Below are 27,128 nucleotides of genomic sequence, written 5' to 3'. Positions count from 1 at the left end.
TGCAAAATTGAAATGATTTTGCTTTATTTAAAAAAATATGTAATACATACACAAATTTGGATATAGTAAATTATATCTCATGATATCATAATTTCATAATTTAAGATAATTAAAGTCAAATCTATAAATATTGAATTAGCCATCTGCAAAAACAATAGCCAACAACAACTACTCTAAGACAGCTCAAAGTGAGAACAGCTTTGCTGAAATTTAGTTCAGGAACTTAGGGTATAAACATCAGAAAGCATTAATGAAAACAGCTGATGTACATAGTCCAATATGTTATTTTGGAATTTTGTAAGAAAAATAAAAATATGGTAAGTGAAGGCAGAAGTTCCATAGAGTACACACACACACCTCCCCCCACTCACATACCCACACCCACACACAGAGTAAGAATACATCAGAATAATTTCAGGACTGTCCAAGAAGAGGGACATGTATTTCTAAAGGGCTGCCTTAAAAGATCAAAACCTGATAACACTCACCATTATGATCATCTTTCTAACTGCCCTGGTTCACCAAGCAATATTCTGAGTATACCCTCTCTCTGTAAAGACTTTAGTATTGTGGTCAGGATGTACTGACCAGCTGACAAGAATATTCTTGACCTTTGAAGTTCTATTTCAGTTGAATTAATAAATTAGCAATCTGTTTTATAGGTTAGTCTTTCATGTGTTTGATTAATGTAAGCTTGTCAATGAGCCTGATACATTGTGGGTGGATGTACTGACACAGTCAAATTTCTTTTGAAATTTAATAATGATCCTGGAACATGGACTCTTTCCACAGTGCTTCTGGCTTTAGGAATCTGCTTTTGCAGCCAGCCATCCACTTAGACTTTGCTCTTTTCTTAAATGTAATATTCTGTAGACACAAATTACCTGTCTCTCACTCTAATGTTCTTAGTGGGAAATAAAAATATCAGAAGAAATGGACAATGCATGCATTCATCAAGGAGAAAATGATTGAGGGCCTCCCTGGTGGCGCAGGAGATTGAACGCAGTGCTGTGAAGTTGTCCACAGCCTCTGCAGCACTGGTTCGATACCAGCCAGCCTGCAAGAATCCCACATGGCGTGGCAGACCTCTCCAGTTTCGCCCGCTGCTCCCCTCAGCAGTGTATTTCAGTCAATCTGCCTGTTCCGTTCCCTGCTGTCTCTCGTGAATCCTCTTACCCTCCCGCACATCTGGCCTGTACCCCAGTTCTTATATGCATGAATAAATAAATCTTAACAAAAAAAAGAGAAAGAAATCATTGAGCATCTAGAGTAAATCTGGCATTATGTTAGTCATTGAAGTACAGTAGAAAAAAAAGAAGGAAACAGTTGGTCCACTTTTGTCACTGGGTTTTGAAACATGGCCATTGTTCCAGAATTACGTTTTCTTATTAAGTTTAAAATGTTGATTAAGCTTTGGATTGATCCTACTGATTAAATGAAGCATCATATGTAAAGAAACAAGCATGAATCCTGGTAGATAATGAGTGCACAACGTTGCTTAGTAACCTTTATCTTCTTTACATTTTTTTATAATTTTGCAAATGATTAAATATTGATATTAATTTAATATTAAACTCATAAAATGAGTTAGAAAGTCTACTCTTCTGTTCCAGAAGAATTTGTTAAAATTTGATTTTTTTCAGAAATATTTGGTAAATTTTGCCACTGGAGATATCTGGGTTTAAAATTTTCATTTTGGTAAATTTCAAATACATTTTCTTTAGTAAGATTTTTTTTTTTAGGGGATTGACATTTTTAGTTGTCTCAAGAAGTTTATTCACATCATCTAAGTTGTTGAATTTATTATTGTAGTTATTATATTCATTTACCACTCTTTTAATAGGTGTAGTATTGTTACTAATCTTATTCCTGGTATTAGTAATTTGTTTCTTCTCTTTCTTGAGCCCTTTGCCTAAAGACTATCACTTTTATTGGTTTAGTGAGAATTTTCTATTTCATTGATTTATTATATTGTTTACTAGCTTTATATTTCATCAATAGTTGCCTCTCTCTGATTTCCTCTCTTCTGCTTGCTTTGATTTTGATTGACTTTATATTTTCTATTTCTTTATGTTGGAATTTAAACTTTTTGAGTTGAAACATTTTCTTATCTTCTTTTCTAAAATATGCTTGTACTAACACTGCCTCTTAACACCACTTTATATTCATCCTATCAAATTTGCTATGTTGTGTTTCATTACATTAAATGTAGCTTCTAATTTTTCTTTTAATTTTATACTTTGAAACATACATTATTTAGTTTCCAAATATTTGGAATTTTTCAAGTATTTTTCAATTATTTATTTACTTCTATTTTAATTTCAGTGTGGTATGAAAAAATGATATTAATGTAAGCCTATTTTGTAGCACAAAATATGGTCAATCTTGGTGAATGGTTCCAAAAGCACTTGAAAGCAATATATATTCTACTACAAGGTGCTTAATAAATATCAATTAGGTGCTCTGGGTTATAGTGTTTATTAAGTTTCCTATATTTTTACTGTATGCTTACGGTATCTTTTCTGTATGTTTAATTATTAACAAAGATATACTTAAATTTCTGACTAAAATTGTGGATTTGTGTATTTCGTCTTATGACTTTAATGATTTTTCCTTCCATTATTTGAAGCGATTACTAGGTATAGACATTTAAGATGATTATATCTTCTTGAAAAATTGACATTTTATATAATCATGTAATGCCTTTCTTATTTCTGCTACTATTTGTTGCTCTGAATTCTATTTTGCTGATGATAATACAGTTACTTAAGCCTTCTTTTGATTGTTATCCATCTTTTTTATCCACCCTTTATGCTTTTTATATAATTACACTCAAATCAATTTTCCTTTTAAGTATTGTAGCTTTCTTCAAATTGAAAAAACTGATGACTATCACTTCAAATATAGTCTCTTCAAGTTGTTCCATTGTTTACTGGTATTATTTTCGTTTTTATTTAGTCATATTATTCTCTGTGTTTCTTTTGATTGTTTCTATTGCTGTTTTCAGGTAAATTAATATTATTTTATACTTTAATAATTTGTTTGTAACATCCTGCCTATTTTTAATAGAATTGCATTTTTCATCTCAAGAATTTCAGTCTTTTATCTATTTTTCTTATCTCTCCTTAATATTTTCATGTCTTTATTACCTATAATTACAAATATTCTTTTGATTTCCTTGACTAGTAATTATATCATCTGTATCAGTTCAAAATTTGTTTTTATTTGTTGGTGTTTTCTTATCATTTTGGGGGAAAATTCCCTAGTTCTCTGTTTACTTGGTAGTCTCTGCTTGGATAACAGACTCTAGGTTTCATAGTGTTATTAGCTGAAAACGTTGAATTCCTGTAAATATTCTAGGGCTTACTTCTGAGATGAGGTTAAGTTGTTTGAGAAATTTTTATCAAATTTAGCTCTTAAATTTTCACAGAAGAGACCAGAAAGGTTTATTGACTTAACTTTAACTCTCCCCAACATCCACTATTGCCTACCCTGTGTAAGCTTCCAGGACAGCTTTCAGATAGTACTTTTCCCAGCATGAGGCAACTGCCTGTCAGGCCTGTTGAAATTAATCAGGATGCAGTGTATGACTCAAGGCGGGTGTTGTGTGTGTTTTGGTAGTGTTGGGCTTTCAGTTCTCCAGAATTCACTCTGTATTCATACAGTTCTCTCTTCTCTATCCTGTGAACTCTGTTCACCCTCAACTTTCTGAACTGCCAGTTTCATCTCCTCAAATTATCAAGCCTATTGGGTTCCATCTGAGTTCTCATATCTGCATTATAGCATAGAAACTCTTTCCAAGAGTGAGCTGGGAAATCATAGGGCTTAGTTCTCTGTTTTCACTCTCTTAGAGAACATTGTCCTGAGCTGCCAGATGTCCAACACAGAAAATCACGGTTTTTATATTTTGTCCTGATTTTAGCTGTTTGAGATGATAGGCAATCTTGTCCTATTATTCCATCTTGGATAGGAGACTAAGTCCTTGCTTTGTTTATTATATTTTTATCTGACTTAAAATTTAATGAATGCTGGCCTCCCTGGTGGCGCAAGGGGTTAAGCACTGTACTATGAAGCAATCCACAGCCACTGCAGCACATGAGTTCAATCCCTGGCCAGCCAAGGAGCTACACACATGGCACAGCAGACCTCTCCTGACTTGCCCGCTGCTCCCCTCAGCAGTGTATTTCAGTCGATCTGCCTATTCTGTTCCCTGCTCTGTCTCTGGTGAATCCTCTCACCCCCCACACCTCTGGCCTGTACCTCAGCTATTGTATGCATAGATAAAATAAATCTTTAAAAAAATTAATGAATACTTCTAATATTTATGTTAGTTTTAAAAAACTGAAGCTAGCAAAAGCAGTATTCTGTGCCAATTATTTAAGTAAACTTTCTACCTGCATCAGGAAACAAAACTATTTAGACTATAAAATTTTCATTTCAAAAAAGAAAAATATACTCAGCAGGTATAATTTTGTGTGTGATGAAGTTAAGACTAAAGGAATGTAATTTTAAGTAGTTTTACCAATAACAATGATTTTTTTTTGTTAGATTGATAATTACTCATTCTTTAATGCTCTTTGACCTTGACATGAGCAATCTAATATAGGGGACCAACAGATACTTCAGAAAATGCTGTACTATTTCTAAGCAAGCTAGATGGTATAAATAATAAAAACTAAAAAGTCAGGCTATGTGAGAGAAAAATAATCTCCATTTTGCATAAGCAATTGCTACTTGAGTATTCAAACACAGTCCTTAAGCTTACACAAGTTTCATGATCATGGCTTTAATAAAAACTTGGACTACTGTTCTTAAAATAAATTGTATTTAATTCTGTTCAAAGTTGTAGTAATAATTACGCTGTTTTCAGTAAATTATAATAGGATTCAAATGCAGACCCTGACAAACTTCTGTTTGTCTTGATCTCAATGAAACTTCTTTCTTTTACTTGTGTTTAGAAAAAAATTTCAATATTGCTTTTCAATATTGCAGTTTGAAGTGAATATTTGTGACTGTAATTTTCAAATAACCAGACTAGACACAAAGGAGTCACTCATGCTAAGCCCCATGTCAGCAAACCAAAACATAACTAAGTTTCTTACTGAGTTCTTTCAGAAAAGGAAAACCTTGGTGAACAGATCAGCTCTTGTTTGCTTAGCACAAGTTACCACCTTTCCCCAGACTTCCCTTTCCTTCATAGCCTGCTCTAACCAGTGAGCAAAAGCCCAATCTAACTTCCTTGTCTCTGTTCACTTTGTCTATAAAAAATCTCTGGCCTTGTACAGCTCTTCAGAGCTATTTTCTGTCTGCTAGATTGGATGCTGCTGGATCACTGAATAAAAGCCTAGTAGCTCAGTAACTTGGTGTGGAAAATTTCCTTTTAACAATATCCACATCAAGGCTTTTAGCTCAATTGAATCAGGAAACATTATTATGAAATATAGTTATTGAATTTCAGTAACTTGCTTTTCTAAATAGAAGCCATACATTTTCTTGATTTTTCTTCCCTTTTAATTTTACATTTGGATACCAAATTTTCCTTATTGATGTTTTATGAAGCTTTTAAAAAAGAGATACAGCCAAAATTTTGGATTCCTCTTGGTGTTACAGACCAACCCTAGAGCGGCTCCTTTGGCCTCCAGGGAAAGAATTCCCCAGAGACCACTAGGTGTACCTTAACCATGCAAAGCTTCATGACAGACACGAGCATAAGGGAGCCAGTGTGAGAAAGGAGAATTTACCCTGGCTCTGGAGGGATTTAGGAGGTGATATTTACAGGGTAAGTCCAAGAGGCGAGGAGCTGAGAGCCGCTTAAAAGCTTGCTCTGGGGTGGGTTACACCTACGCATGTGCAGAGGGTTACAGTCCAACTTCTCAAGCGAGCTCCGCATTCTCCCTGTAGCAATTGTGAGATAATTAGTCAGGGTCTAACACTTTTTGTCTATTAAGGGGCCTCATGGTCAGTGGGTTTGCCCAAATTGTTTGATCAAGGGTGCAATTCATGATTTAGTACACCTGTTCACACAGGACTTGGGGCCACTCATTTTACTGGACGGCAATTTCTTTTACCTAGACTGACTCACTGGCAACCGCTTAGCTCTTTACATTATCATTTTAGGTTCCATTTTATAACCCCTTTCTTCCCTTCCTTCTTCCTTCTTTCTTCATTTCATTGCAGTATAAATTATTTTCTGTTTCTATGCGTCCTTCTTAATAAGTGGAATGGATGTTGGGTATGTTTCTTTCATGCCCCGTGATGAGGTCTGTGCTGTGCAAATTACAGAAACATTTACTTCTTCACAAATGAGCCTGTGCTTGGTGAGATCCCAGTAAAGGTTAAAATTGTCTTAAAATCAACCTCCAAAAGCCATTTTCCTTTTTCTAGGAGGAATGACAAATTACCTGTTCATAAAATAAAGGTAAATTTATACCAAGTCTTGCTACAGAATTTCCAAAGGTGATGTGGGAATGTGTGCTTTGACCTTGCCTGTATGTGAAACTTGTGAGTAATATAGCAAGGTGTGCTTTGTGGTGGACAGAAAATGACTTATTTCTATTCTTGGCAAACAGGCATATCCTGGGCTTGGTGCTTTATTTCATCTTTAAAATCAAGTTCTTAGAAATATAGCTATATTATACCATCAAATGATCACTGGGACCAAGTTTACCAGATAACACTTATAAAAGTTTAAAGCCAGGTAAGTCTATATGAATGATCTGCAAGGTAATGAATATTAGATTATTTTATGTATACATATTATACATGTACACATATATAAATCTACCATAAGAATGCCACTGTCAGTTATTTACCTGTTATGAAAATTACATTTAAGACAAAATAAGACCTTATCATTCATTCTCATAGTTCTCTAGGTTTCATGAAAAGTACTGGGAGAAATGATTTGCATATTTTACATTTTAAACAAATGTATTTATGCATTTAAACATTTCCATTTTAAATGGGACTTCCAACTTGTTTTTCTAACCTATGTATTGTAATTTTTTAAGTTCTTCTTTTTCCTACATTTAAATTCACTTCTAATAGTCCAAATCTATCCTTCACCATATCTTTGTCCCCCTTTTCAAATTTACCTACCCTTCTCACCCCTTATTTCTGGTAGCCACTAAATGTTTTTATAACACAAAAGTTTATTTTTGTTTTATTTAGGTCATTTGTTTGTTTTCTCTATATACCACATATGAGTAAAATCATACTCAGTTTCTTCACTAAGCATAATTCCCTCTAGGGCCATACATTTTTTTTTTTTTTTAGGTCCATACACGTTATTCCAAACAGCAAGATACCATCTTTTTTCTTTAATGCTGAATACATCATCTTTATCTGTAGGTCAATAGGTTTTTTTACTTAGGCAGTTAGATGATTGTTAGTCCTTTCCTCTGTGGCCAAGCTCAACTTATAGTGGTGCCATATGTACTTACCCTTCAATTCTGTTGCTTTGTCTACTATTATATAGCCCCATATGGATTTAGGTACTAATAATAACCATTATTAGTTCTTTCTTTTCTTTCTAAATGACTATTTATGATGCTATCTATGGGCAGAATTTCCTTGTTCCAACGAGAATTTCCTTGTTCCAAGAAGTATTTCTCAGAGCTACTCCTTGACGTTCTCATTCACTCCTGTGCCAGCAGCTGGTGCTGATCCTGTAGACTTGCTATTTCATAGTAGCTCACATAGCTCTTATATTTGACAAAAATGAAGGGAAAAGATAAGCCAAGTCATAATTTATTCTGATCAACAGATATTTCTCTTAAAATATTATTGATTTTAAGTTTCCAGATCATGATTTTTATTTTGTTAAAAATTTCCCTTATTTTGATGTTTTCAGTTATATTCAACCAAATAAGCATTCCTTTCTATAAACCTCATTCATAGATTTGTTGCACAATCTTTTAAGAAAAGACAGCACCTACTCTGAGAGTATCTCCCTCTTTTATCTAACAATAATCAAATTAAATGATTTTTTTCACATTGGTTAAGCTGTAAATAATTAATTGCCAACTGATTTGATGTTATTGTGCTATTCAAATGTATAAATCTATATAGACTCAATAACTAGAAATATAACATTCTTATAGAGTACTTATTCATCAATACACTAAGAGCTAGTATTTGAAAGTCCTTGTTTAAGATAAAATGTTTATAGGACTAAATTCCAGCAACTTAGAAGTAAATTATTAAATAGTAGTAGCTATATAGCTAGAAAAAGAAACACTTCATTTTAATAATGAGACCAAGAGAGAGCAAGTGACTCATTTATGGTTCAATGACCAGTTTATAATAAAGCCAGGGTGAAAATCTTATTTTCATGTAATGTAGCAGGGCTCTTTCCATATATTAAAAATTAAAGATTTAATTAAAATAAAATACTCACAGGTGTCAAATATGACAATTCTTATATATGCTAGGTATCTGGCTTGCCTAAAAAGTTATAATTCTGATCTCTTTACAGATACTGAGGAATCAGTCTTGGTGACCTTTAAGTTGCTCAAGGTCATCTACACAGAAAGTGACCAAGCAGGGTTTTTGATCATGTCTGTATGCATCCAAACCTTGTATTTTCTTTATTGCACAATGTTGTGTTTAATCTTTGGGATAAAGGAAATGTCACTTATATTCTAAGCAGATTATTAGATAGTCATGATAACATAAATTTATTCAAGGTCTACTACCACCAATTGTTTAGGGATGTCAACCCTCATCTGTGAAAATCACTGTAAAGTTCCTGTGTCCATGGTCCTGGGGATGTATGTCAGATCACAGGATTGGATGTACAATTGGTTTAGATGAACTTTCAGTTCTATGTTGCTCTATAAAGTATTGGATTAGGGACAAGAGTTTGATGATTTCTGTTTTCTGGTTCCTACTAAAAGTTGCAAAGAGTTCAGATTAACTCCACTATTTGCATCAAATATCTGATTGCCCTTTCTTATAGTTCAACTTTGTCTACTCTGTATTATTTACTTCATTTCTTTATATGTTCACTAAGGTTATAACCAGGAGTTAAACAGATTGGACTATGCTGTTCCACTTATCACTTAGAGATCACTGACAATGGTACCAGAGGCTTGTATAGGGCAGAGACTATTAGACTCAGAAGGCCTGGGTATCAGTTTTTAAGGCACTATTTATTAGCCACATGACCTTAGGTTAATTCCTTCTTAAACTTTCCATTTTTGTATGTATATAAAATAGGAACAATAATCTGTCCACTCTGCAACATTGCAAAAGAAACTAAACAATGTATTTCATAGCATGCTTTTAAGTGGAAATGATTATTATTAGTACCTAAATCCATTATAATTTAATTTAGACACTGAATCAGCAACTTACCTGATAATAAGTAGCTCATATAGTAAAAACAGGTTCAGAGAATTAAATTATAACTAGCTGTTAGGAAAGTATGACACTTTGTGTCCCAGAGGAATAAAGATCATGAATTTTGGGGGGATGATTTGAGAAGAGAGAATTCAGTCCAAGTTTTATGATTGGCTCTTGAGAAACATTGATAAATATAATAATGGAATAGCAAATAGAGTAGAGAGAGTAGGGAAACTTGTAGAAAGGCAAATGCTATATAATGAGATTAAGAAAAATAAATTTTGAGTGTTTTTATTAATTTGTTAATTCCAATATTTTAAAATCCAAAACTACACCTACTATTTTTTTTGAAGACTACAATTTTTTTTTTCCATTTGTGTTCCAGGGGATTTAAAATATATTGATTTGCTAAACTTGAGGTTGATCTCACTTAGAATCTTTTATGGAAAGGTCTATATCTTACTGAGTTACGTTCCACAGCCTAGTTTTTCACTCCATTGCCTTCCCAAGTTTGTTGTTAGTCTACATATTCCAACCCAATCTCTTTGTAAGTTTGTTGTCCAATATCCACAGGTTCTCTTCACTCAGGCCTTTGGGTTTTTCCAAAGCTGTGATATTTGATTCTCAAATTTTCTGTTAAGTGTACAAATAGATCTGAAGTTCAACTTTTTGCTATTAACCTTCCAAAATTAATCCCTCAAAAGTAGCTTCCTCCCATAGTTTGCATGTCTGGATAGGCCATGCTCATGATCATTCAAAATAAAGACCATCTTAATAATATACTTGGCTTTATCCTCTCTCTTAATTCAGAGTGAAAGCAAAACTCATAAAAAAATAAAACTTATACAGAAAAACAGTGCTTTGAATAGAATCTGGCAAATTTAATTTTTGAGACAAGTAAGTATATGAGTAGAAAACTAATGACATTATTTTACTAATGTTCATAAGAGTTTAAAAATAGTCAATGTTTTACTTTACTTGAGGCCATTACTCTTTCAAAAGGGTAACATTTTTTGGATAAAAGAGTAATATTTTTTTGATTCAGTATATGATGGTCTGTTTATTCTTGTGTCAAATAAACAGAGACATGCTCTATTATTAGACCAATTACTTCTAACATATATTTTCCTATATTTATATGTTTCAATATATCTATATGCACTTCTACCAAGCTGAGTTAAATATATTGACACATACCATTTTTTAATTTAGCCAATTATTTCTAATATATGTCTTGCTATAAATTTATATATCAATTATTTATATATAGGTCTATAATGGTTATCTATCATCTATCTATCTATCTATTATCTATCTATCTATTATCTATCTATCTATCTATCTATCTATCTATCTATCTATCTATCTATCTATCTATCTTCTATCAAGCTTGGTAGAAGTCATGTGATGCAGCTCCCATCCTGTCATGGAATAGTCAGCAAATGGAGGCCTCTGTAGGAATTTTGAGTTGGGAGGAGCTTAATACAGGGAATTATGGCTCACTACAGGAAACATGATTGGAAGCAATCTGTAGCACAGAAGTGGGGTTTCTCTTGCAAACATGTAGATGATTTGAAAGCAGGAGGAAGTGACTGCCAATGATCTCAGCTACCTGAAATGAATGCACAGGCAAAATTCCATATTTGCTCATAGCTTTTGCCAGGGACAAATCTATTTTCCTCTGCTTTCCAAACCTAGTGTGAACAACTAACACAGTGCAATCGCCTAACCAAAAACGAGCTGGAAAGGAGATTTTTTTTGAAGGCTTGGTGAATAAACTTAGTTTAAACAAGCTACATCTGAAACAAGGAAACAGTGGTAGTTATGCACATATTTTATGAAAATTTTTAGTAATGACCAATTCACAAACTCTCAAAGGAAACATTCTCTTTTTTCTTTTATGCTAAATACTATTGTTAAAAAATTCACCTTATTTATAACAAAACTGCACTTTTCTGTAACTTGCGGTCTTTTTCTTGTTCTGCTGTCTGGCATGGATCTTAATGTCTTTCCCCTGATTCACTAGAAGAGACTAAATAGCTTGGCTCCTTTATAGTTTTCATATAAAGTAAATTTAAGTTGCAGTTTATTTAAATATTTATTTAAATATTTTGAGTGCTCACTACAGAACATCCTGATTTTGTTGATGTTTACCTTATTGTTTTTATTGACCTGATCCTTGAGATCTCCAAGAATCTGTAGTCTATGGGGAAAATCATAGCTGTCTCTGGGCATTCAGCCTTATATTGCACTGTATATGTTTCTGGAATCCACATTAACTTGTAATTAACCTAGGATTTTTATAAATGATTGTCCCTTACACATTATTTCAATTACTGTTCGGAATCTAAGTTATTTTATGAATCCATTAAATTTTATCTTGATCAGTTTTGACTGATGTTTTAACCTATCGACACTTGTTGAATATGTTTTTTAAAGACACTAAATTAACTTTGAAGGAATGAATTAAAAAACTAAAAATAACCTAATTTTTGTAAAGCTCAGGATATATTTGACTCTACATATGTATACACACCTATATTTTCTTCCTTGTTATGGTCTGAATGTGCATCCCAAAATTCGCTAGTTTAACTTAAAATCCAAGGTCATAGTATTAGTAGAGCTTTTCAGTGGAGATTAGATCATGGAGGTGGAACTTTCATGAATGAGATCGGTGAATTTATTAAAGAAGTCCCAGAGAGATTTCTTGCCCATTCTGTCTTGTGAGGATACAAAGAGAAGTTGGCAGGGGCCTCCCTGGTGGCACAGGGGCTAAAGACAGAGCTATCAAGCTACTGCCAGCCCTACAGCACAAGTTTGATCCCCTCTCCCGGCCAGCCAGGGAGCAACCTACATGGCACAGCAGACCTCTCCAATCTTGCTCACTGCTCCCCTCAGGGGTGTATTTCAGTGGATCTGCCTGTTCTGCTCCCCACTCTGTCTCTGGTGAATCCTCATCTCCTGCACATCTGGCCTACACTCCAGCTCTTGTATGCATAAATAAATAAATCTCAAAACAAAACAAAACAAAGAGAAGTTGGCAGTCTGCAGTCCTGAAAAGGGGCCTCAGTAGAACATGATCATGCTGGTCCCTGATCTCCAGGCTTCAGAACTCTGAGCAATAAATTCCTGCTGTGAATAAGCCCTTCAGTCTGTTATTTTATTATAGTAGACTGAGCAGATTAAGATATTCCTAGAAACCTGTTCTCTTGGGAAAATTAATTCAATTACACATTTCCTATTCTTCTTTTCTCTTTTCCGTTCTTTTTCTCTTTCTCTCTCACTGCCTCAACCTAATTTTGAATCTTAGTCTTTTAGACACTTGAAATCCAAATCCTTCACTAGCATGATTAAAAGGTAGCATGAAGAAAACAAAATGCTAGAGGACATTTCCTGCTTTTAATTAAAGAGGTTTAGGTAAAAATTCTGTGAAAACAAGTTCCATATTTTTAAATGACAAAGTATGGAGTACTAAAAAATAAAGAATATATATATTCATTGTTTGTTTTCTTCACTGTATAATAAAAGGCATGTTTCCTGTGCATAAGAACTGAAATTTATTAGATTATTATTGAAAGCAACATAGGGAGAAAAACACAATATTTTGAAAGGTGGCAAGTTACTATGCAGTGGCGTCATTTCATTATCTTACTTAATTACAAGAAAAATGGTCCTTTTCCTTCTCCAAAAGATTAAAATACCTTTGAATCTCTGAGACCAAAGAACTAGTCATTTGTCTTTATGGGACATTCTATTATTGCTGTTATGATTAAAATGTCAGTTTTATACATTATATATACTTGATGTGGAGAACATGTAGGGAAGAAAAGATTTTTGAAATTGTAAATTTTTTTTCTGTATGCTATGCTACAGTATTGCATTGCTAAGTGATATTTGTAACAAAAGCATATAATAAAGCAAATATATCATATGCCATACAACTTTCATAGAATTTGGGTCAAGTATTGGAGCTGGAAGGTGGAAAGGAGTTGAATGACACTAGCGAGCCATAGAGCAAAGTTTGAAGTAAAGAACTCTAGCCCTTCAGCTAAGTGCATCCAGTTTTAGCTATAGTCCCTGGTAAGTTGAATGACTCTGGTCTTTTGTTAAACTAGATTTCTAATGATAGCTGTGTTACTTGTAAAAGTTCTAAACAAAACCAAATACAATATATTTAGCTATATGGGTTCTCTTAATAGCTGTACCTGATAATTTATTAAAATAATTGACAGAAACAAGACTAATTTTTCTTTAGCAGTTTAAGGAGTGGCCACTTTGTATGCATTATTTAATTTTAGCACTCACAAGTTTCTGAAGAGCATATATTACCATTCAACCTCTACAAATACATAAATGGAGGCTCAGAATGGTAAAATAATGTTCCCACACATATACAATGAGTGTCAGTTTCAAATTTAAACCAGGTTCTATCTCAGACAGAGGTCTTTGTTCATTTCCTCGACAAATGTAATGTTCTCAAAGTGAAAGGCCTATCATCGATATGACTTTTATGAAAACAAGTCCTGATGATTACAGAGGGTTAAATTATCAATTTAACATAGCTCCTTACTTCTAGAAATTTTTTTCATCTAAGACCAGGTCCGTCAAAATAGTCAAAATGCAGTTGTTACTTACAAAAACCACAAGTGTACAGAGAAGAGTTAACGACTTCTCTGTTGATTACCGGAAAAGGATTAGACAAGAGAATTTTTATGAAGGCAAATCATGCTTTATTAATTCAGTAGCAGAAAATTAATAGATAAAAAGGAATTTAATACTGAAATTAATGTTAAGTATAGTACTAGTGTTTTTCATAGATTTTATAACAGTTTGCGCCAGTCTAGAAATCCAGCAAAACAACTAAAGATTAGAAAAGTTATGTAACTTTCCAACTTTTCATGAATTCATAGATTATTTTCCAAGTCAGTGATGGAGTCAGGGTTTAGAACCATCATTCTAATATCAAAGCCTGTGTTCTTTGCTTCTTATTTCATATGTATGCAACATTTTAGTTCAAAGTTATTTAAGATTGGATGAGATTGTTAAACTGATATTTATTTATTTATTGAATACATTCAAGTATGGGTCTTCCAAAAGAAGACACACTAAATCTTTCATATTTTGTTGCAATCCTGAAGGGTTGCACTCTCTCTATGTGTGTCCTATTTACTGTCTCTCTAGTTCTACTTGAATGTGAACTTAGTGAGAAGGAGCTACTTTATTCATTACGTAGGTGACACCTGACATCAGCAACTAGGATTATATGTATCCCATAAATATTGGTTGTCACTTAGTTAATAATAAAAGTAATGATAAAATATATGCAGATTTATGTCTTTATATAATGTAGTAATATACAAATAATTACACGTAGGAAGTAATCTCAAAATAAATCTTAAAGGGGTTATTGAGAAAAGACGTATTTGTCTTGTTATGTATTTTAGCTATGACTTACAAAATCATCTAGGTTGGTAATGTTATATTCTGACATAATCCAAGCCAACATGACATTTTTATAATAGGCAAAGCCTGAAAAATGAAGGTAAAACTGTATCATAATATCATAGCGCAGATGATTAATGATTACCTTTATAAATGTTAATGTATTTTATGCTGTAGAATATCAGAGCTATTCATGTCACTTCATATATATATATACATATATTTTCAAATTAATCTAGCTATAGAAGTAGGTTATCAACTTATCTTTATGCATGTACTATATTTCTAGTTTTAAACAATGATAAAGAATTCTTGAATAGATTGGGAACTTTTCTCTCTACAACCACCAAAAATATTTTATTGAATTAATATGTTTGACAATAGAATTTCCATGTCAACTATATACTTTTCAATTATCAAATCTATGTCAGTAAAACTGTATCATTTTGGAAAAGAGAGTAAATAAATAACAATTTCAAATTAATCAGCTAAAAGAGGTAAAAATAAAAAACAACCCTTAAAAAAACACACCCTATTTAATAAAATGCCTTGCAGGAGACATTTTCTCCTTGAAGGAGAAAAATGATGCACTTAAATGTGCTAATTAAAAAGAATTTAATGAGGGGACTACTTGCAGTACCATAGATAGGATATGGGACATTGATAATTGATGGTAGTATACACCAATGCTAGCACAACAGGGAGCTGTGACCATTCCTAGTGTAAAGCAGTAAGGAAGTGAGCAGTTATGAGAAGTGGTAAGGACTATAGCTGGGACTGTGGTTCCAGCACAGAGGTACCCAACAGGAAGGAGATGAGCGCTCCCTTAAAGTTATATAGCCTAGCCTGGGAGCTAGTTTCCCACCTCATTCTCCTTTTGTCTCCAGAGTTCCTTCTAAGGACCAGACACTCTTCAGAAGCCAGGGCAAATGAGCCTGGCAAATTCAGTATATAAAGTTCATTATCCTGGGCACTGAGGAGGCTGAAGGAGTACAAGGAGTGCTTCTGGAAGGGAAAAGGCCAATATTCAATACATACCTTAAAACAACTCAAAGAGATAAAGATGAAATAAAGCATTAAGTTAGAAATGCTGCATTTTATTTTTTCACAGGTGCTCCACAATTCCCAAGTTATTCTATGTAATTATGTGAAAGCATCCTAAAGTTAAAGTGCATAATTAATTTATCATGTAAAGAAGACTATTTTAGAAAAAAACTAAAAAAAACATGAAGCCAAATTTTTTTTCAATAACCATATTTAAATATATGTAAATAAACCTTAGTAATGAAACTGCTGATCACTTAATTTGAGATTTGGGGAAAGTTAATAGATGCTAAAGCAAAGAGCAGAATGCATTAAATGCAATCATTTTAGTAAAACATTCTTTAAAAGATTTTTAAAAACAAATGATAACTTTTAATCATTTCTAGATTAACTGATGCTTAGAAGGTATTTCTAGTTAGAAATTCATTCATTTAAGCATTTGATTAGTACTTGCTCTATTTCAGGGATTACATTAGACTCTTATGCTACAAATCAGTCAGGAATGAATGCAAATCTGTCAGGAATGAATAATGCCCTTGAGTTTTTACATGCTTTTTAAGATATACCAGATGTCTAAAATAATTGCTTATAGTTTTACATATTAGAAACATGCTGGTATTTACCAAATATTAATATTGGAAGTGAGGTCCTGACAGGTATCCATAAATCACAAAATATTACTGTACTTACTGGAATATTCAACTGATTCATTTCTTCTGTTATAAACTTTGCCAAGAGGTATTTAAAGTAGCAGTGGTATGCCCAACAGGAAAAACAAAAATTTTTCTCTAAATTTTATTAACTTTCAATCAACTTTAGAATCAACATGGAATATTGCATTAACATTAAAATCACTGTAACTAATGCAAAGTTGAGAGGCTATTGAATTAGAAACACTGAGATATGTTAAATCAACTCTTGCAGGATTTTAGGTAGTATGTAATTATTTCTGAAATTACAATCATTCCAACTCATTGATGCAAATTACTAAGATTTTCATGATTATAACTTACATATGTAATAAGATTGACCTTATTGAAAAATTCTGTGGCGGCATCATTTTCTTAACATCATATTATCTCAAAATGAAATAAATACTAATATGCCTTTATATTTTTATACAATATTACTTCTAGGTAATAAGACATACCTGAGAAAAAAAGGATATTTTCCTTAATGATACATAAAATGGGAAATTTTCCTTCAAGAAATCCTTCATAATTTGTAGAATGCTTAATATGCTAAATTTTATCCTTATTTTTATACATATGGAATGGTATATGGTAATTATAGAGAAACTAATTATATGTATTGATTGTATATGAGTTAGTGTCGAAGCAGGAAACATCCATTAAGATAGCTTCAATGAAGTAAATTTAATTAGGGCATATATACATATGGACAGGAGAAATAAAGGATTTTGTAGCATCTAGCAACTAGCAACACTAGGAAACCATTACCTCCCCTGGAAAAAGATGAGCATTCTACTGGAGTCTAGTGTAAGAGTTATAAGGAAAGGGAGATAATTGCTGTCAGAGAAGTAATACTAATAAAGGGAGGAATGCAGAAAGAAGTATTCCAACTGTTTTTCTACCTTTTAATCTCTTGCTGTGTTTCTTCTTGATAAAATCACTCAAAACCTGAGGCCAAGGACTCCAGGAAATGTCTTTTAAAATTATAAGGAAAAAAAAAAAACTGACGTGGGAAGAAATGGAGAATAACCGCAGAATAAGCAAAACAGTAACAAGTGTCATCCTTGGGGGAGAGGTGGTAGTTGGGGGGCAATAGAGAAGGACATGGAGAAAAAGGGGTTCTGTGCCCATGAATCTTCAGACAAGTTTAGCTTATGTAACCATTGCTTTATATATGCCTTTTAGCTAATATGGGCAAAGAATTTTAAAAAGTAATAAAATAGTCCCTTTATAGATACCCTTTTTGTTAGTTTTTTTAGAAGGGACTGTCTCCTAGGAGCATCTTTGTTAAACCACCTCTTGGAGATGTTTATAGTCCTGGCCTCAGTCACTGAGGTGATTAGTGGGGGGAGAAGAAAGGGTGAAGACGAAGAGGCTGGCTCTCTCTCTGCCAGAGAAATTGCTTGTCTAGAAACTAGTTTTAGAGCACAACCATAGGTCCACATGTGTGTTTCTGTAAATTTTCTCAGTTTATGGTGGAAAAGGTTCATTATTTTGACAATGTAGGATAAAAAGTAGAGCTAGTAAAGTAACCAGTTTGTAAATATCTTCTTATAATAGAAAAGAAATACTTTGGAGGTGGATTTGTTAAACCATCTCTGAGCAATGTATGTCAGAACTTGTTCATTAAGTTGGCAACAGAGACAGAAAGAAAAATAGAAGGAGAAGATGTATGCAAATGTGTTCATATTTACACATGATGTTAACCAGCGATGTGTGTATCTCTTGCCAGTGCTGTAGGAAAACACTGTCAAGTAATTCAGTGAAAATATCCCTCCTTGTAAATACTTTAGTAGTATAGATTGGATAGTGAATTACCTTTGAAGCATTATATTTTGGGTACTCTGTTGCTCTATAGCTCATTTTAATTGAACATTAATGGACTGTAGTATTTAATCATAACTCTGCCAATCTTTATCTAGAACCTATGGCCATTTTTGTCTTTTATGAAATTTTTGTTGCCAAGAAAGGCAGGATTACTTTTTCCCCTTCCAGATTGAATTTGTGTAGTGTATTCTTGATTATCAAAATACTTGTATAGCCTTGGAAGTTTGAAATGGTAAATATTCATGTGTGAAAAAGCATAATACATAACGATATGATCTTAATTACATAAAAATAGATGCTTAGTTATATAGATATATACACAGGAGGACCTAGAAAGACATTTAAAACTAAACTGCTTGTAATTATGGATGACTTTGCTCTTGCTTTTTGTGTTTTTCAGTTGCCTATTAGGCATATGTTAACTTTTAAAAAATAAATGTGATTTTAAAAAGCTGCAAAAATAAATTTTTATCAATTCATCTCTCTAGAAAAACTAATTAAAGAGAAATTTTCCTTTCTTGGTTTAAAATTCATAGTATTATTTTCTTTGTTATTTTTATACTGATTTTACCATATGTTGGCAGTGAAGAAAATTGTATTTAGAAAATCAAATTCCTTCCACCCATCCATTCTTTCTGAAATACATTTCTAATTTCAAAATACATTCCAGAGTACTTTATTGGTATAAAGCAAAGTTTATTAACGACTTCAATTTCAAAATACTTTTGATTAAGTAGTGCCAGGTACATTGAGAGGCAAAGAATCATTAACGATTCTTTTTATTGTTTCTATCATAAAATGTGTCTAATTGACAGCACATATTTTCCAAACAGTCTGTGTTATTAGATTAGAATCCTGACGAGTTCACATCTGGGTACATGAGCAAAAAATAATTAAATTTAATAATAATGAGAAAACCCCTCAGTAATCCATCATGCCACTACTGTAGCATGAGCAGTAAAATTGAGTGGGTGCCAAATTAGAAAATGAATCCATAAAAATATGCCAATTACTGTAACCATAATAAAGTTCCTGTCCCAATTCAAGGGAATATGATCCATGATCATCACCTCAAATACAAACCCTTAGGACTTCACTGTTTCTAAATTTTAGATACTTTCTGAGTGCACATGTGGCACAAAAATTTATGGAAGCTTAGTAAGAAGAGGAAATCCCACTGCATGATATAACTCAATTATTGAAAGTTATTCCTATATCTGAATATCATGACTAACACATCTGTGATTTAAATTTGTATGTGATTTGATATGATCTCTCTAAACTTTAGATGGACAAATAGGGTAATAACCTATATATAGGTGTTTTCATATATTCATAGGTATGTGATCATATATAATTCACTGTATTTTTACAATAGAATGTTACTCTACAGATATGAGGTTATTAATATCTACAGAAATAAAATTTTGAAAATCATCTCTAAGATAAAATCTACTCACACCATCAATCTTATATTTTAGGAAAGAAGACTTCTCCTTCCACCAATTCCTGAATTTCATGGATTTGTGTGATGCTACTCAAAATTCATTGAGAATTTAAATATAGTTTCCTGTATCTTTGTAGGAATGGCATGAAAATGAGTTTATAACTAAGTTCTATGTAGGAGAAGGAAGAATGGATAATGGAGAGAGAAGAAAATCTAATTGTATACAGATTTTCATAGGCCCCAATAATTGTAGCATGCATTTCTGGCTCTGTAAGTGCCTGTCCTTTCTATTAACTTGGAATTTTCCCTGAAACAAAGAATGGAATTTATGGTATAGAATTCACTGTTGAATTTCAAGTAAAATATATGTACTAAGTTTCTAAAATTGTAAAAATACTGGCACTACATCAATTACATAATATATCCACATAGGATTGTAGTAGGATACTTAAATATTTAATTTGGGGAGGGAGAACAATCTATCCAAGAATTTGTTTCTGAGAAAACTGCTGGGCTGAAATTGGAAATATGCTTATATTCCTTAGAAGAAAGACACAGACAGAGGTGGAGCACTGATCTCTTCCAAATACATGTTTGCAACTTAAGTTGCTTTTGAAATATGCTATGTTATGTGCCATCCCTTCCAGACCAGGTTTTAGATAGAAGGAAGGGACAACAGCACACAATAAAAATCAGGAATATTATCACTTCTAAAAGAAGAGGGATGTCATAGGCTTCTTAAAGAAACACATCCATTTTACAGGTTTTAACAGGTCCATCCAGAGATGGCCCAAACCTTTGAGTAACTAAGATCATTCAGAAACAATGTAGATATATAGGTGAATTGAAGTTTTTCTTTTCTTTTTAAAAAAGATTTATTTATTTATGCATACAAGAACTGGGGCACAGGCCAGAGGTGCAGGGGGTGAGATGATTCACCAGCGACAGAGTGGGGAACAGAACACGCAGATTGACTGAAACACACTGCCTGAGGAGCAGTGGGTAAGACAGGAGAGGTCTGCTGTGCCATGTGGGTTAGCTCCCTGACCGGGTTTCAAACTTGGGCTTCAGTGGCTGTGGACAGCTCCATGGTGCTGCAACTCAACCCCTCGTACCACCAGGGAGCCCCCAAAGTTTTTCTTGAAAAATAAATTTTTGCCTCTTTTTTCTTGCTAAATATGAGAATTCTGTCATAGTGTTATACATTAGACCTCTATTTGTTATAATATCAAATTTAGAGTAAAAGTTCTCGAATATTTATTCTCATGTTCTGTGGCATAGAGGTATTTTTCTCATACATGTCCTGCATGTGCTGGCTACATAATAGTTTAAGATAATAACTTTTCTTTTGTGGACTCAATGTGTTCCCTTTCTTGCTCAAGCCAGCATATTTTCTGCCTTCAGTTTTTAAACCCTCAGTTTCAAGACATGGAGATGACAGATTAAAACAGTAAAGCGAGCTACGTTAGCCCACAAAACCTGGGGTAGGTTCCACATCTGAAGAGAATGGTGACTCAGACTTGTCCAAGGTTGCTTTCACTTGGTTTTACTACCTAACAATAATAAAAATTTGGCACAAAGGACAAACACAAGATTATGATATAGGTGAGTGGACGCCACTTACTGAGGATGCCTACTTGCACACAGGGCATTTTGAGTTCAGAGGTCTTAGCAACCTACATGAAAAGAGGAATCCACTAGACTAGGGGAATTCAGGACAGTGGACTCTCCCCTTCGATTCTATTCTGGGCCATGAAAAGGTGGGAGGAGGGTGTGGTGGTTGTCCAGCTCCCACATAAGTTGTCATATTAGGGAATTCTGGCTTGAACACAGTTCTATGCTTTTAAGTTCTTTTTCTTACAACATCATCAGAATACTTGAGCTTTTCATTCTATAGTCCTAGTCGTACATGATAAAAATGTATTTTTATCCAGGTAGAGGAAGTAACAAGAAAAACAGAAGTCTGTGTATTAAAGGCAGTTCACCAGAGGAAAGAGGTCATGTGAAGAATCTAAGTAGATAGAAATAAAGGAGCCCTGTGTCTCAAAAAGCAGGCCCTGTTCTTTGTTTCAGAGCTGGGTGATATGGAGGTACACTAGGAAACACTGCTTCAGCAAAGCACGGGATTAGGTATTAGAATCACATCACAGAAGTTAACCGCAGGGGGAGAGGATATGCTCATGAAAAATAGATGTTAATTAATTTCTTTACCTCCCAACAAAAGAGAGAACGCAAAAATAAGCTACAGAATTATCTATGACATCTGAATTCATGAACTGAGTATAATATGTCTTTTCCCTGTTAGTTATTTTTCTGTATTATATTTGTGGTATTAAGCTTTTGATGTTGACAATCAACCTGATTTTGAACTTAATCCTCTTCCTTTTCTCCTCATTGACTCTTCAAGGTACTTTTATCCCATTATCTAAGTCCATGCTGCCATATCTAATTTGTTGTTTCTATCCAGGTTAATGGAGTATAGCTTCCATTCTGACATGCAGACAGGTGACACCAACATGATCATAGACGTGCTCATTTTCTACAATGAATAAAGCTGAAAACATTATATAATATTTTTCTCTTTGTTTCTTTTGTAAAATCACTTTGATCACACTCTAAATGTCCTTAGATAAGTTAGTATTTCAGTGTTACACATACTTTAAAAACATTTCCATTAGGATAGTATTGACTTGCTTAAGAATGAATAGAAAAAGTGCAGAAGTTGGAACATTAGACCTTTTCAGTCACCACATTATAGAAATACTTTCTTCTTTGGATTGTTACTTTTTATTGGCAAGAAGAGTATTGTGTAAATGTCATCTTAAAAATACACTGCATATATCAATGTCAAGACTGTATTATGTTTTCCATATGGAAGAGAATAAGTCTCCTAAGAGTTACCTTCATTATAGATTCTCTAAGACGACTTGCAGCTGTCTGCATGGCCCCTTAAAACCTCTGTAAACTGAACATGAATTATTTGAAATACTTTTATTGGTAATTATACTGTGAAATCATCGCCTTAACTGTAACAATTGTTTTCTAAGCCAAAACTCAAAAAACTGATCTACAATTTTAAAGATAAGTAGGGATCTATATTGGTATGTATGCTGAGTATGTGTATATATTATTTTTTAAAAAATGTCATAATGACACCAGACACTGATTATTATTTTAATATTCAATGAGTTGTTAGGTTGTTGTTCAACACGATATTTTTTACTCTTTTACTGAACAAAATCCAATATAATAGACTGTATAAGTACTCTGAGTGTTTGGATATGAAAAAATAATGTGAAATTCCTATGATGAGTGGTTTCAATTTTTTATTTACTATAAAATTAGTAAACCACTATATCTAAACAAGATATCTAGACACACTAGAATATCGGGAACATATCAATATTTAACTGCACTCTTTAATTAAAAATGTGTGTAAATCAACCTGGTTGAATGGAAGATTGACAGATGCAAAAAATATATAAATATTGCTTCATCAAATAATCTTGGAAAATTCCCAATGCTCAGAGGCAATTTTTTTTTGTTGAGGGAAATGGTGGGGCAAGTTTTAAACCAGGGATGTTTCTATGTGTGTGTGTGTTTACTGGAGTTTGTTTGCATCTAAACTTAATGCCAACAATCTTTTTCAGGATTGTTCTATTTTAAAATAGTATCTCCTTCTGTGCCCACAAGTTTATTCATATTTGTCAACCAATTTGTCTCAATTTTTGACTTAGAAAAGTGGTCACCACAGGTATACAACCTCTAGGTAAAATTTGAGTCATTCTCGCTCCTATTATTGCACATCTGGTTAACACCCAGCATACAAATTAGATGGTAAATACTCCCAAAGTGAGGACTGTCACAGAAGAGACACATAAGGTCGAATAAACATTTGATACCTGGGTCACGAGCACATGCTGTGCACCAGAGAGCAGAGAATCAATCACTGTGTTGTAGATGTGAATTTGGATCTAATCCAAACAGGGGTGAACTAATAGAATGTCACACGGACAGAGGTTTTAGGAAGATTTTAATCCAAGAGCATTTATAAGTAAGTATACAATTTCTGTTTTGATTTTCCAAAGAACACTTTTAGCAACAGATTTCAAAGTAGCACAATGGCAATACAGTGTTCTTGTCACTTTGAAAAATAGTCCTATTTAAAAATGAACACAAATTTCTAGGTAAACAAAACCCACTTAAGATAAAGCTAATGAGGCATTTAGTGAAGAAGAGAATATGTGAAAATTATAAAGAGCTTGAAAGAAAGGTCTTTTATTCTTATCATTTAGGATACACAGAGTAATATGTAATGCTGTAAGGATTAGTTTCCTAAGTGCCTTCCATTATCATCATCTCCTATTGTGTGTGTGTCCTCAGACACATATCATACATCACAGAGTAAATTATTGGTGGAAGAGCAGACAAACAAATGGGATGTAATAGCCTACATTGGAAAATTATATCCAGAATCTATACACAGACTCTTAGAAAGTAGGTTCCATTCAAATAAACATGAAAGTTACTAAAGTCTTTACAAGAAATGCACATAATCATTAAAGAAAATTTAAGTTTCTGTGAAGCATTATAGCACATTTGCAGACGGTAAGTAATTGTCAGTGGGTCTCTAATAATAGTGCTTTATTTTTTCAAAGCATCTCCCCATGAAGAGCCATATATTTAAGGCTACTGAACAAGTTGGAATTATCTTTATTTAAGTATTCTACCAAGAAAACAAATACTACTTAGAGCATATGTATGAAATGCTACCAAACAAAAATGTCTTAAAATTTTGAGGTAGTGAAAACAAAGTTTTACATAGAGCCTTTTAATTCATTGTCAACATCCAGCACTGATTATTGTATAGACTAATGAAAATTAATGTACTAATAGAGAAAATGGCCAAATATACCATAAAATCACAATCTTTCCCCAGAACCAGGGTCATTATTAATACAGTTGAAAAATCTCAGTTTTTTATTACATGATGCTTATTTGGGACGGGTTGCATGACATCTGACTTGCAGGATTTTCCCATGTGGAAAAATAAAATGACTATAGAGCTATAACTATCAGTATTATTAAATGCTTTTTAGACTTTAAATAAATGTATTATGTTTATCCAAAGGTCAGATGTTTAAACACTAATGTTCCTGCCAAAAAGACTGAGAATTAAAAAGCAAAGGTGACTATTCTGTTGTTTTTATGGTTATCCCTTTTATTTACATATTCACATACCCAGTAGACTTTGTTTATAGTATATCATGATGAATGTTGCAATAACAGAAGCATAAAAAGATGTCAAATCTTATTATTTTGAGGTAAAGTTCACAACTGAGACTCTTAAAAAGATTTTGTATTCATATGTGGTCTACTGATAAAGAATTATGGTTCATCAAATGTAAAGCAAAACAAAACTTCAATACTTTTTAGTAAGTAAACTCAATAATGAACAGGAGAGGCTATTTAATATTAACTATTAATATTAATTCATTTTATAAAGAGCATTGTTACCACAAAATCATGAGTAGATCAAATGAAATTATTTTAATGTCAATATACCCTCTAATGATAAACTGAAGTGAAAAATAGTAGGACACATGTTTGTGATGAAATAATCTTAAATGACACAATCTTATGTGGAAAATTATAAACGTGTTGCTGAAGTATGGATTAAGATATACCCTACTTTTACATACTTGGTGTAATTGTCTCATTTTCTTTACAAAATTTCTTTGAAGTATATGTAGATTAGAATTCATGTTTTATAGGTTATAGATTACGGATGTCTCAAAGCCCGCAGAATCTCAGTGATGGCTATTTACAGGTGACTCATTTAGTCATGAATGATGTCGGTTGTCAGCACATAGTTTAAGACTCAATACAGTTATAAGTGAGGATACTTACTCATTCCTTTTATCACGTCTGGTCTATTCCAATGAACTAATTTTGTGCTTTAATATACTAAGTTGATTCTATGTCCTACAATTGCAGTCTCATTTTAGGCACATTATCTTTCTGACAATTCCTGAATCAGTCAAGCTGATGCTTCTGGCCATGCTATTTTTTCTGCCTCAGACACTGTTTCATCAGACATCAAAGGGCTGACTACATAATTACTCCATGTCTCTCTTCATTTCCCTAGCTACCAATATAACAAAAATCCCACTCGTCCTTTTATCTTGCCTTAATTTTCTTTTACAATCCACCAATTCTGTTATAATTCTTCTCCCAATTTCACATATATTTGTTAATAATCTCAAAGTCTGCTTATTTCCATGAAAAAATATGTTCACTGTTTTACTTCCCTAGTTTAATGTTCACTGTTTTATTTCCCTAGTTTAATGTTCATGCTTTTTTAAAAAAAGTTTTTTTTTAAAGATTTATTTGTTTGTTTGTTTGTTTGTTTATTTATTTATTTATTTATTTATTTATTTATTTATTTATTTATTTATTTATTTATTTATACAAGCACTGGGTACAGTCAGAAGCACGGGAGGGTGAGAGAATTCACCAGAGCCTGAGCGGGGAGCAGAACAGGCAGACTGACGAAGTACACTGCTGAGGGGAGCATTAGGCGGCAGGAGAGGTCTGCGCGCCATGTGGGACCCTCGCCTGGTGGCTGGGAATAGAAGCGGCACTGCAGAGGCTGTGGGCAGCTTCGCAGCCCAGCGCTCAACCTCTGCGCCACCGGGGAGGCCCCTAAAAAAGTTTTTTTATTGAGGTAACATTGGGTTAGAACATTATATTGGTTTCAGGTATACTGACATAGATCAACATCTGTACATATTACAATATACTTGTCACCAGAAGTCTAGTTTCCTTCCATAACCACACATTCAACCCATTTTACCGAATTTATCTACCCTTTTTCCTCCTTCCCTTCTGTTAACATCTATATTGTTCTTGTAGTTTGTTTGATTTTATTTTGTTCATTCATTTGTTTTGTTTCTTTCTTTACCATAAATGAATAAAATCATATGATGCTTGTCTTTTTCCTTCTGATTTATTTCAAGTAGCATAATAAATTCTTGGTTTATTAATGTTGCTGCAAATGGCAGGATTTCATAATTTCTTTACAACTGAGTAGTATCCTGTTTTGTGTGTGTATAACTTAGGTTGTTTTCAACTTCTGGTTATTGTAAATAACCCTGTGATGAAAACAGGGGTACATATATCTTTTAGAACTGACATTTTTGCATTCTTTAATATCCCATACTATTGATTCTGATTTAAAAAACCTTTCAAAATTATTCACATTATGGGAAGTTTTGTTTTTTCTAGGAGAGTATATTAAGAAATTGTCCGAGCACGTCCCCGGCACCGGC

At 33.2% G+C, this 27,128-nt stretch overlaps 1 pseudogene; it reads right to left on the bottom strand.

The window, feature by feature from the left end:
* Positions 1–22,740, bottom strand: part of LOC119251448 (josephin-1-like) — a 41,309-nt pseudogene extending 18,569 nt beyond the window's left edge.
* Between the last annotated feature and the right edge of the window lie 4,388 nt (positions 22,741–27,128).

This window comes from Talpa occidentalis, unplaced genomic scaffold (assembly GCF_014898055.3).
Source record: "Talpa occidentalis isolate TD23 unplaced genomic scaffold, MPIMG_talOcc4v2.1 talOcc4.2, whole genome shotgun sequence".
Lineage (NCBI taxonomy): Eukaryota > Metazoa > Chordata > Mammalia > Eulipotyphla > Talpidae > Talpa > Talpa occidentalis.
Note: the sequence above shows the minus strand (reverse complement) of the source record. Positions and strands in the feature narration are given on the sequence as shown.